Raw genomic sequence first — 14189 nt, 5'->3', positions numbered from 1 at the left:
TACCACAAAGTTATATTGTATTTTTTATAACATTGACAACATTGAGATTACCTTTCCAATTGAAACTTTCACTATACTAAATAATCTTTTCTTCTCATAGTGTCTTGAAGAAACCTAAATAATGATTTTCCCTTTTGACTATTAGTGTAAAATCTAGCTACTATATCAACCATTCAAATGCTATTTCATTGTGACTAAAACTATGAAGTTGTGGATTAGCATAGTTATAGATACAAGGCACTTGAATGACATGGTCAAAATTTCAAATTTATCATTGTATGTATGAGGGGATCTTGTGACACTCTCTTGGACCAAGGACATCATTAGCTAATTGTGGAGGACCACATGGATGTTATCTCATGCAATATGCTCTATTGGGAAGACAATCACAACTGCCTCTTGTATGAAATTTCATTAACCAACTTTGAAAATGATTGTCAAGAATGTCAAAACCTTTGATGGAACAAACTTAGAACTAATTAAAAAACCATAATACTTAAAGAAACTAAGAAAAAGATAAAAATAATGGATAGAGCCTTTCAAGGTGACTGTCCTCTATCTTTTTGTAACTACTCTTTAATGAGATTAAACTTTCATCTTCATGAGGGTATCCTTGACTATGTACTACTACATTGCAATGTGTTTGATTTTGATGTTCCTTGTGACCTTCATTGTTTTATTATATTAATGTTTTTTAATTTTTAAATTTTTTTTTTTTTATTTTTTTTTTGTCTCCCACATAACAATGATCTCCTTGATGAAAATGGCTTTAATCCTCTTTTATGAATACCTCCTTTAATGATGATTTTATTGCTCCTCTCTATTCATTTCTTAGACTGTGTTTTCACTCACTATAACATACATTATGACACTCATTGATTAAATTTTCTTATTTTCATCACACAATGATATCCATGATGCTCATAAAATTGTAAGGGTATAAACCAAATTGAAAGGGCATCCAATCCTTTTTTGTAGAGTTTTAATGGGGAGGTTCCCTCTGGTATAATCATGTCTAGAGATAGTTTCTAAAGAGACTTAACTCTATTTTGTTTGAAAACTAGTTAAAATGGGCCTTAATAAAGCTCCAGCAAGGGACGATCAATTGTAGAGTTGCAACCTAGATGTTAGCTTGGTGCAATGCAAACACCACTATTTACTTAAGCGAACAATATCTTTCTAGGAAGAACCAAAATATGAACCCTTTTGGGTTACCAAACTAGATTGAGTGTTGTGTGTGTCCTTTATTCATTGTTTCCCCTTTGTTATCATTCTATTTGATGATTAATTTTTCCCCTAGATTGAAATAAAATTGAATCCTAACCGACTAATAAAACCTAATTTGATTAAGAGGCATAAATTTTAACCCATTTGATGTTTGTGATAAAAAATTATTTCCCATAATTTGTAATTTGTTTAATTGTGGTTTGCAACATTATTAGAAGAGAAGTTAAAGTAGGGCATTTGAGAACATTTGTGTTTGAGGGTTTTAAAAGAAAGTATTTGGTTGAAGAAAAATGTGTGACATAAAGGTTATTTAGGATCATATGAAGGGCATCAAGCCTACTAGAAGAAGCGGCATAAGCACACCAATGATCTCGTCCATGAAGAAAACATGGGTGTTTGAGACAGTCAACATTAATCACAAAATACTTGGGGGGTTCTGAGACAATCAACGTTAATCACATAATATATTTTGGAACACTTGCAATGGTTATAAAACAATGTAGATATTTTTTATAGCTCATTTCACACAAATAGTGATAGAGGTATTACATTTGACATAAGTATTAAAAATGGTAAGTAAGCCGTCTAGGTTAAACAAACCACTTGGAAATGGTTGGATGCAGTTAGAACTTAGAATGGGGCAATTGAAAACAACAAGAATGTCCACAAAAGAAATAAAAGTGAACAACAGGTAGGAGGACCATGCCCACATCCACCTAAATGATCAAAGTTTAGTGTGTTATGTTTAAGGGTGGCCATACGGAACTAGATTAAGCAATCAATAATATTTTTCAAGTATGACATGTTGCTTTCAATTGAGTTCTAGAAATTATAAAACTAAAAGAATCTATTTAGGTTTTCTTTGAGCAAATGCAACCAAATCTAGAATAATCACAAAAGTAACCAAAAGTAGTGATCATTCAAAACCTATTGAAGTCTTCACTCGAGAATAAGACAAGGGTCCTATGGGAGGGGCTTGGGCTCTATTTTTGTGGAGCGGGTGGCTACATGATAATTTCTAGTGGGGGGCTAGAGTGTTAATTGGAACCTTTTTCTACAAAATAGGAGCCACGAAGTTTTAGCCCTCTTAATTTGAGCAGGTGAAAAGGGGGTGGGGCTGGATTTATCCCCTCCAGCCTAGGGAGGAATTATGCCATTTGTCATGAATCTACACTTCATTTTTCTACCAAAATGAATTCCCACCAAACTAACTTATGAATAAAATTAATTTTTAGTTTTTAAAATTCATCAGACAAACAACTTCCTTGAATTTAACAGCTAGTTCTTTTGGAAGCAAATTCACTTATAAATCTATAAAACTGCTTTCTTTTTTAAATATCCCTTGAAAATCTAATAGGTTCAAATAAGACCTCAATCTAACTTCCCTCCACTTTGACATCCCCCTTATAAACTTTACAAATATTAATAAATCTCTAAAAAAAAATCGCTAAGTCCGTCCCTTTTTTAAATCTTGTCCTACACAAACCTGCACTTCTGTTTTATTTGCTTGATTTCATAGGAGGTTTATGCCCCGCTTTTATGTTAGTTCCCAACAACTGCTTCTTTTTTATTTTTTTGATATAGTAACGGATACTTTCTAACATCCATTTCAAACTGTGCTTTTTCTATACGGCTTTGACGGACTCTGATGCAGATGAAGGAAAATGAGGAAAACCAAATAACTTTCACCCAACGTTAAACGGTAATATATTGATTAGAGCACGCTTAATAAAAATGAAAATATTATTAATAAGAGACGTTGACAATCTAAACAAGTGCTGCCTTGTATTTGCTGTTAAGTTTAATAATAGTTCAATAAATTAGAATATTTATGACTTAAAATAATTTTATTGTATTTTTTTAAAAAGTATTTTATATTTACATATTTTAAAAATATATTTTTTAATATAAAAATATTCATCATTAGAAACAATTTCTAATTTATGTTATAGTTGTATGCTAATCTATTCATATGTTGAAGTGTACTAATATATTAATATGTTGTGCTAATGTATTAATATATTATTTGTGTATCGAGAAATATGGCATTAGAATAAGGTTAGAATAGGGTAGTGCTTCCTATAAATCCCCTCCTATAACACAAATCTACTCCTATAACACCCCAAACATATTAGTTAACCAATTAGAAGTAAAATACTTTTAGAAATTTAAAGAATTAAAAATCTCACATTCAGAAATAAAAATAATTAATCACTAGTAAAATAAAAGTGGAGAGAGTTAAAGGTAAAATAAAAGTGGAGAGAGTTAAAGGTAATTGGCGATTTTTTAATGGCAAATCTTTATGAAAAAAAATAGCCCTTAAAAAATTAAATTGAGCAATTGTGTTGTTTTGGAAAAGTGGGAATGGACAATGATAGATAAATGAAATCAATATTTAAACCAATATGAATATTTTGGAGGTGTTAAGGCTTACCAAGTGTTTAAGAGCTTTTCTAATATAAGAGTAGAGGCCTCTTCATTCATGGACAATTCTAATAATACTAAGATGTAGTAGGTTCTTTAGCTTATAATTATTTAAAAATAATAATTTAATCACTATCTTACTTAGTGTCTAAATACTTTTTATTTTGAAAAAAAACTTAATACATTCCCAATAGTTTGTATGAACGAATTTAATTATTTTTTAAATTCTAATTTAAAAAAATTAAATATTACATATTTTAGATTTTTTAAATTATGAAAAACTTTTATCTACTATAAATACAAGAAAACGTTTTTTTTTTTTTAAATTACTACATAGGAAGATTTTATTTAGATAATTAAATTCCCAATGGTATATACTTTAAATGTATAATACATATTTGAATATAATATAAAACTTTAATAAAAATAAATACAATTAAAGTTAAAAACCGAAAATTAATTTTCAAAGACTATTGAACTACTATCATATTGAAAATTAGTTCCCTTATATTATTGTAATTGATCTAGGATTAATATGTTGAAGTTTAATCTATTAAATATGTGATTTGTGTATCTACAAATATGACATTAGAATAGGGTAGTGCTTCCTCTAAATCCGCTCCTATAGTACCTCAAACATAGTAGCCAATCAATGAGAAGTAAAATAATTTTAGAAATTTAGAAATTTAAAAATCTCACATCTATACTTTAGAAAAATTAAAAATTAAAATTCAAGATATAAATACTTAAATATAATTGGTTGAAATAAAAAGAATTAATCACTAGTAAGTAGAACTGATTGCAATAATATATTGCCTAGCGCAAATACAATAATAAGAAATTTCGACAATCCATTGACTAAGATGAATGTGGATTAGCATTTAGCATTATGTTTTAGATTCACTTTATAATGATCTATAACCAAAATGAAAAACTACCAAATAAAAGGGAAAAAGAAAAGTTCGGAAACAAACAAAAAAATAATATTCGAAATAGAAAGTCCATCAACAAAACATAGATAGTTTTGTAATGGTTCACCCAAATACATCCCCTCCAAATGAAAGCAATAGCATTCATTATATCAGATATGTACAACAAATTTTCATAAGCAACATAACAACATTACCTCGTTTGAGACGAACCAAACCCACCAGAGAAACAAAATGATTAATAGATTTTACAATCCATCACATCATCCATATCGTTTCTTCCCTCTATGATGAGCAACCCTAACAATACAAATACAAATAAAACCAACCGACATTACTGCTATCATGGGCATTTCATGGAAATATAAAAAAGCTGTCCGCTCAATTTTGGCTAGCTTCCTCATTTTCATTCTGCTCTTAACTCATTTTCTTATCAGAAACAGAATGAAGCGTAAAAATGATGTTAATAGTGTCTGTTAGACCTTAGTCCATTGATTGATGATTATATTTCTTTCCAGAGGGTCGATATAAGTTGTGACATGAACGCCATTATTTAGATTTCCGTTCACCTTCGTTGTAAGCATCGTCACCCGAAGAAAGACGGACAAAAAACTCTGGGAAAATCTGCATCGGAGAAATCAATACTTGGCATTGGATTGCATTGAGTATAACCTGCTATCGAAATATTTGGACATTGTGAAGGCAGGCTTGTACCCTCGGGCTTGCCGCAAAACAATAAACGCTGACTGATGAAAGTCATTCTTGTTTATAATCTCTATGAAATTATATACAAATATAATATTAAAGTGACTTTTTAAACATAAATTAACTTTCCTTACCAATCTTTTCATTCTCTTAAATTGGAGTGACAAGTCGTTCAATTGTTGTTAAATGAAATCTCGATGTTGTTAAATTAAGCATTGTTTTAATAATATTAAAATTGACGAGGTTTTTAACTTGATCTTTTAATCTATATATTTTTTTTTAAATAGTTATTTTCTATTAATTTTAATACAAAGTTATATATTTATATAAAGTTGTTAGAAGAGAAGTGCAAGTTGAGGAATGTGGATCATGACTTTTTTTTGAACCCCATACATGATCGAGGGTTAGAGGTGGGCCTTAAAGAGGTCACCCATCACATCATTCTTTTGTTTTTCTTCTTCTCCTCTTTTGGGAGATGAAATGTCAAGTGCTAGATAAGGGAAACATATTTAATTGGTGGTAAGGGGGCACCCATTAGCAGAAGTTGTAGGAGAACTCTAAGCAACAATAGGGGAGCAACTAGATCCAAGCCATGGAGAAGAGGTAGAGTGGCATTGTAATATGTCCTAACTTCACTTAGTGGAGTGGTAGGTGACCTATGACTATGGGGTCTACAAGGGGTGAGAAGAGGAGTTGCAATCCTAACAACATCGATGAGGTAAAGTGCAATCAGTAGAGGAGATACCTAGAAGCACTTGAGCCATGATACACATGGCATTTCCACGATGCTAAAGGAGAACCTAAAGGTGGGCTAGCTCTAGATCCACTTTATTTACTTGCACTTGAATTCGCAACATAACATTATCTATTTGATTGTTACCAAAAGTAATAACATTTCTAACTTTCCAAATTCTAAGAAAGATCTAGATCTTGAAAGCATGAAAAACTTAGAAAAAACTATGAAGAAATTTAGGTAGATCCCTTAGCCATACCATGTGCTAGGAAAATTGCTTAAATCTAAAAGGCTTAAAAAAATCAAGTATCAAGTTCAAGAAATATTCAACTCTCTAGAACATCTAGATAAGATACATGAAGCTCCCTAACTTAACACAAAATAGGCATCTAGGATTAGGAATTTTAACATGTCTGAGAAGTGAGCCCAAAGGAAAAACTTTGTAAAACACACATGCTAGGAAAAATGAGCAATTTTAGTTTCTATTATGGTAGACCATACAACAAGGAACTTATGATGCCAAGGTTTTTTACAAGTATTTGAATCTCATCGCTGGCTAAGGATGGTAACCATAGGGAAATGAAGGCCATCCAATGATATCCCAACTTGGGCTTGCTATTGGAAAAAGGAGTAAATTGGTACCATTTCAAGTCCTTCTAGCATAGGGAGATGGATGGAAACTAGGGCCAAAGGCACATCCAGCTACCAAGATCACTTGCTAGAGTAAACAAAGAAAAAACACAAAACATAAAACAACCAAATGAGATAGAAGAGAAAAACACTTATTGATTCATCAAAACATCAACATACATGCCTGACTATGAGGCCTTCTTGGTTATGACCAACAATGCAATCCAAACTCTAATCTTTAAGGATGATCCTCTTATTTGAAATCCTACTACCTCTTCTTCCTCGGTGAACAATACTAAAAAATGCCTCTTCTTCCTGAATTACCAACTAAATAAACCCTTACATTAAATGTTAAACCAAGCCATAAGTTGGCTCACAAAAATTATTAAATATGCCCAAAGTTGGCTCAAATTGGTACCAGACATAGACAACTTGCTCAAAGAAAGCAAGGAAAAATACTATCACTTGACAATGCTTGGCACATACACAAACTTGACACCAACTGGAACTCGACACTAATAGGAACTTGACTCATACTAAGAACTCAACAACAACAATAACAAAGAACTCGATAGCAACAAGGAACTCAACAATAATAGAGAAACAAGAAAATATGCAAAAAATACATGCAACTTGAGATGCTCCTGCAACAACTTCCACTAAGGAGTTACATAAGTAATACCTAAATTGATAGTTAACTAAGGTAGTAAGGAAGAGACTAGCAAGTAAAAAGTTTCCCAATTTAGATGTGGAAAACAAAATGGGGCATGCATAGCTTAATTCATTAATTTTGAAATTAATAATTTTTGAACTTAATAGTCTAATTTTACTTTTCTTTGAAGTGCTATTTACTATGAATTTTAACATAAAGAAACATATATAAAAAAAAGAGGGTCAACATATACAATATCACCCCACAAATGTCAACTTAGCATCATAAGGTGGGAAACTATCTAACTATATAAAAATAAATATACTATAAAAAGACATTAGGGTACAAGAGTGGTGCCAGTCAAGGGGGGTGTATCATGGTTTTGATTAGAACACCATACATCATCATGGGTTAAAGGTAGATTTAAGGGAGTCACTCATCACCATAGTTCTTTTCTTTTTCTTCTTCTCTACTTTAGGGAGATGATATGTCCAGTGTTAGATGAAAGAAACCTAAATAGCATTGGTACAAGGGGGCCACCAAGTAGAAGAAGTAGCAAGAGTATTAGAAAAAATAATAGAGAACCAACTAGAGAAAATAAATAGAGGATAGTTAGCATACCATTATTACCAATGATAGCATCCCTTAGCACAATGGAAATGAACCTAGGATCATGGGATTTGTGAGTGGTAGGTAGAGGAGCTATAAATGTGACAACACCCATGAGTTAGAGTGTTGTCAAGAGAGGAGGAGGTTTGTGATATTTGAGCCACAATATATAAGACCTTAAATTTTAATAAAGCTCATGAAGTTAGTCTACCTCCAGAGCCACCTTATTAGCTTAGACTTGAATTTACAACATGCCATTATTACATATATAGTATTTAGAGTACATAAAAACCTGAGTATCCAACTAACTATAAACTAATAACATTTCCATGTTTTCAAATTATGAGAAGGATCTATCTCCTAAAAATATGTTAATCTTGAAAATTCCTATGAGGAATTTTAGGTAGATCCCTTACCAAAACAATGTTTGAAGAATAGTGATCAAGTCTGACAGGCATTAAAAAACCAAGTACCCATCTTGAAAAATGTTGATATCTCTATAAAATCAAAAAATTATGTATGAAGTTCATTGGTTAAACAAAAAACATGCAACTATGATAAAGAATTATGAGATATCTAATTTGTGAGACCAAATGAAAAAAAATGTTAAAGCACACACTAGGAAAATTGAGAAATTTTAGGATCCATTATGGAAGACTAGAAATTGAGGATTCTAGAGAGCTAGGTTTGGTTAGAAGGTTTTGGGTGCCATCATTGGATAAGGATTATAACCATAGGAAAATAAGGGACAAACCCATGATACCCCAACTTGAGCTTCTAGTTTGAAATAGGAGTACATGAATGCCATTTGCATATCTTACATTAAGTTATAACAAAAGTAATACTAAGCTTATGAATTCACTAAGATGGTAAGGAAGAGACGGAATTTATAAGTTTCCTAATCTAGGTAATAGAAACAAAATGAGAGATACATATCTTTGCATAAAAAAATCCTCATAGTAACTTTGGTGAAAATATCACAAGGGGCTTGAATCTAATATTTTTCAACATGAAGAGAACTGCAACCTTCAAAGATTGACAATTAGATATCCATAAACCAAATAAAGAGGAAATGACCATTTGGTCTATTGTTTCATTGAGACCCCATCCCAAACTCCATCACCAGCCCATAAGATCAAAGAAGTCATAGCTTACTAGGCTCTTCAAAGGCTTTTCAAAAGAAATTCACCTTGAAAATCTACACAATACCTGTCATAATAAAAAGTCTTAGAGCTCATCACCTTCCACATAGGCCTATGCATAGCGAAACCTAAAAAAATATAGTGTCACATAAGAACCTTTTACTCTTTATCTCTACTAAGGGCATGAATGAAAAATTTAGCACATAAAGTTGAACCTTTATTTTGGGTGCCTAAGAGAAGAAGACCTCTAGAGTCATTGGGAAAACAATAGAAGTCCTATGTGACTCTATCGAGTCCATCACCTAAAGCCTAGAGAAAACATCTAAGAAAATGCTCTAACCTCAAAGAATAAATTTAGGAGGATCTAAACAAGGAGAATAATAAACATGAGTAGTGTTGGAAACAATTATTCAATCATATATTATCATTGATGTTTACATAGATGTCAGTATTAGCCAAGCATTGTAGAGTTTGCACTATTAACCCTGTGTACCTTAGTATTAAATGACCAGTAAGGTAAAGAGAACTTTCTAGTATTAAGAAAGAATTTGGTTAATGAAATGGATTCCTTCTTGTAGTATTGATTGAGTGGTTTGGCATAAAAGGAGTAAAGTATTGACTAAGTGGTCAAGCATTGAAGAAGTCACATTATCAAGTGAGTGTTCTATCCTAGTCTTGACCAAGTGACAACATAATAAAATTGTCAAATATATTATTAATGGAGGCTAACTATTTGGATTTTATTTTTATTTTTTCAAAAGGGTATTCAAGTTGACTCTTCCTATCTTATGATATATAAGAAAGGTCAAGTTGTGAGGATAAAATGTAACAAGTGGAATATGAAATAAGATGGATATGTGAGCCAAGGAAAAAGATAGTGAAGCAAAGTGTGAAAGATAAGTTGCAAAGATACATCAGATCAAGAAGAATCTAGAGGTCAAGCCAAACCAGAATTATGAATATGCAAAGAAAGTGTCTTCATAAATTAGGTCAAATTATTGTTTCTTTTTAACCATTGTAGTAGTAAAGAAATTTATTAATAGAGTTGACTTAAAAATCATTTTGTAAATCCTCTAACATGGTGACATTTCAGGATTGAAGTGTTTGAAGTCCTCTAAATAGGCCACTCTGAACAAGGTGATATATATAATCTAATAGGGTCATAGTTTACAGTATGTTTTGTAGCCTTTAACAGGGTTGGCTCCTAGCAAGGCTCACTTTAGAAGAATGAAAATTATTGTGACTAGCTACAAGGTGATTTTTTCCAAATTTAGTTTCCACATTAAATCTTAGTGTCATTTATATTCATGTTATTTTATTGTGCTTTAATTTTCTACAACTAAGTTACTAAAGGATAAAATAGTTTAATAATCTTAAGATTTATTTTTTAACTAAGCATCAATAATATTTTAGTGTTAACCGAGCTATCCAGTATTGCATGATAAGTAGAATTTTGTATTGACATCTAAGGGAAAAGGACTTATTGTTTGGTAATTAATTCACCCCTCCCCTCTTGGTTACTCCTCTTACATTTCTAACAATCTCCTACTAGGGCTCACTTTAGAAGAGTGAAAATTATTGTGACTAGTTCTAAGGTAGTTTTTTCCAAATTGGGTTTGCACTTTAAATCTTGGTGTCATCTATGTTCATGCTATTTTCTTATGCTTTAAGTTTCTATAAATAAGTTACTAAAGCATAAACAAGTTTAATAATCTTATGATTTCTTTGTTAACCGAGTATCAGTTATATTTTACTATTGATTGAGCTATCCACCATTACATGATAAGTGAAATTTTTTATTGACATACAAGGGAGAAGGATTTTCTTTTCTGGTAACTGCTTCACCCCTCTCCTCTTAGTTACTCCTCTTACATTTCTAGGAAGTACCTAAGAAAAGACTTAGGAGTAAATCTAAAAATTTAACTAATACATAGAGAGGCTTGACAATCCAATAATCAAGTTTATTCTCAATTGTTGAAAGAGTCACATTTAAGAGATCCATAAGATCATCTTGAAAGGCTTAAGGAATGCCAAGGAATATGGAAATATCTCCATTACAGATCCATTTCTAAAAAATTAAGAGAAGAAAAGGAGGAACTTGGAGAAACTATCGGTGCTAATAAAGAGTTTCGTGCCTTTAAATGGCCAACCCATAAGTAGGATAAAAGTTGTCTAGAAATTGAAGAGTCACTTTAACATTATCTTTGTCTTCAATCAGAGTGAGGAAGGAGTCATATGTAAAATTCCTATTGACAAGATAAGCACCTGAATCAAGAAAGGAAAATTGTCTCACAATACTAAAAGAGATGGCATGAGAAAGTAAGTAGTGAAAGCCTAATGCAACAATAAGTTCGTTAGTAAAAGTCTCATAGGATCTCCTCAATTAGATTACAAATGGTTGGCCATTAATACCTATAAACCTTGCAATATGTGCTATGATGTTATTTCACCACTAAATCTATTGAACAAGATCTTGTGTCTTTGGCTCTAAATTCTACATGTGTTGGATAGGGAAAATGTTTTGAGGTAAAACTATGTCTTAAAAGGATACCCATGAGTTATTTCGCATAAAATAGGAAAAGAAATAGGAAAGTTGTTTGACAAGGTCTCACCAACCAAAAAAATCACTTGTAATTCATTTTCTCCAAAAAAAAGAGAAAAAATGATTGCATTAAGATCATTATATGTACAACATCTTAAATTTTTTCTCAAACTAGCTCTAAAATTATGCCCAGTGTGCTAGAGCATATGTGGACAATGAGAATTTATATTGGGATAAAAAAGACTCAATTTATTTTGTATGAAGTACCAAGTTTCTCATTCTACATCTATCTAGTGCAGAGAAAAAAGAACATCTTCCATTTTTATCCAAGGACACCTCAACCATATTAAAATCCCCATCAAGGTCCTAGGCAGTATGTGGAAGCATTTAGCAAGCTACTGCTACAGATATGACCACTCAACTACATCATTGGGAATGTAAAAACTAACATGCCAAAGAAATTATTGTTAATTGACAAAAAGGTCAAATGATTGTTTACATGGGGTAAAAACCATGATCAATAATAACATAATGCTAACAAGATGAGATAATAATGGTTGGATTTAATTAGCTTCATGTGAGAATAATAAATAAAAATATTAGGTCAACCAACAAAACAAGCAACATGAAGAAAACATCTTGTAACTTTTACCTCTTAAAGGAAAAGCACATGTAGGTTACCAACTCTTTGATGAGCATCTCGAGTAAAATACCCCTTTTAGAGGTTAGCCAAACCTTGAACATTCTAGGGAAGGAAGATCATGATAAAAGTACTTTCATGTCATCCTCATTCCGAAGAGAGAAGAAATGTAAATTGTTGCTATTAGATGCTTGTTACAACAAGCTTTTAGAAGGATATTAAATTTATGGCGGATTGCATGCAATCCAAAAGAGTGAATAAAGATTATTTTGTAATATTTGTGAGCTGCCAGAAAGAAGGATTTTAAGTACAAAAATATCTTTGTGAAGAAAATATTTAGTTCAATGGAAATGTCCCAAAAGAAAGATATAAAAACAAAGTCTAATTTCTAAAGGGGATATTTTAGCTACTGAATTGAGAAGTAAAATTCATAATAGCTAGTGAATTAGAAAATGTTTGGAAAGGAGACATGGATATTTATATCCTAAAGTGAATAACTTAAAATAATTGGAAAAGGTTAAAAAAAATTTCAAAATAAGGATAATTCAAAGTTGTTTGATAAAGTCAAGAAGAGGATAATTAAGGTTAGGGTGAGAAGGTAATATTTTTTAAAAAAAATATAGTATGATGTATAAAAACATTAGTTTGTGGCATACCTTTTAAAAGAGAATATTTGGTTTGTTCTTCATGGTCCACATAATTTTTTGCTAGGTAAGGATGTGTTATGATTATTAAAACCATGGTTGTTTCAAAATAATTTTGGTTCAAAAATTCTGCAAAAAAAAGAATTTAAAGGCAGTGGACTAGAACATGGGCAAGGAATGCAGGAGACCATCTATTCCATTTAATGGACTAAATTTGAAGCCCTAGTATTTAATAAGGTAGATAAATATGATCTATTCATTGTAAGAATTAAATAATTATATTATGGTATGAAAGTACATAAATAATATAAATATTAGGATATTAGTTGTTGTAGCATTTGTGGGTTGAAGAGTAACTTCAAGAGTTATGCTGGAATATATAGTGCATCGACAATCTATAGAAAGTTATATGCATGATGGTTATGGATGTATTAATCAATTATGTTGGCATAAAATCATGAAGATGTTGAAAAGTTTCTACAAACCTTATGAAGGTTCAAATGTTTTAGTGAAGTAGTTGACACAAAATGAAGTTTCATGAGTATTGATCATGTTTAAGAAAGGAGGAGAAGACTGAGCCTTGTGATCTACCATGAAAGAGAGAAATAAGTAAACCCGTAGTTGACTTATATTAAAAGTAAAATATGTGAGTCTATAATATTATATCTCTACTGAGTTGTAGTATGAGGAGTAAGGATCAATTTGAGTGCTTCAAGAGTCTCGTCATTAAGGATATGTGTTTATAATTATTTTATGAGTCTTATGACTATGCAAATCAAGACACTCATGTGTGTACAAATAGTGCCATGCAAAGTTGGCATATAGTTTCATGTGTAATTAATAGTAATTGCACAAAATACCATGCAAATTTTCAACATAGTTGGTTATCATATGAATAGTAATTAAATCTTAGATATTGTAATAATTTGGTGTAGGTTAAAGAGAGTGATTTCAGTTTTTGTGAGTTTGTTAAACATAAGGTTGTAGACATTTTAATAGGGCAATTTTATATTGTTTTAATATGATACAATTTTTTTTTCTATATAAAATAAGAATAAAACCCCAATAAAATTACATAAATTAAAAAATCCCTTTCAAAAATTGCTTGCTTGTATTTATAATTTGTGTGCTTGCTTTCAAACTTTACTTTTTTTTTATCTTTTTCTATGCATAGTTTTACAATAGAAAAGAATCTAGAATAATATAATGTCATCTCAAAAATGATCTTAAAGATATGAAACTTTAACTCCTAAACATGGGAAATGAATAAAATATTGTGATAAACTTGAATTTTGATTAGCTATTGGAAGGA

The sequence above is a fragment of the Cupressus sempervirens genome, chromosome 8, assembly GCF_028749045.1.
Source record: "Cupressus sempervirens isolate cs-2001-9-10 chromosome 8, ASM2874904v1, whole genome shotgun sequence".
In the NCBI taxonomy this organism is placed as follows: Eukaryota; Viridiplantae; Streptophyta; class Pinopsida; order Cupressales; family Cupressaceae; genus Cupressus; species Cupressus sempervirens.
Note: the sequence above shows the minus strand (reverse complement) of the source record.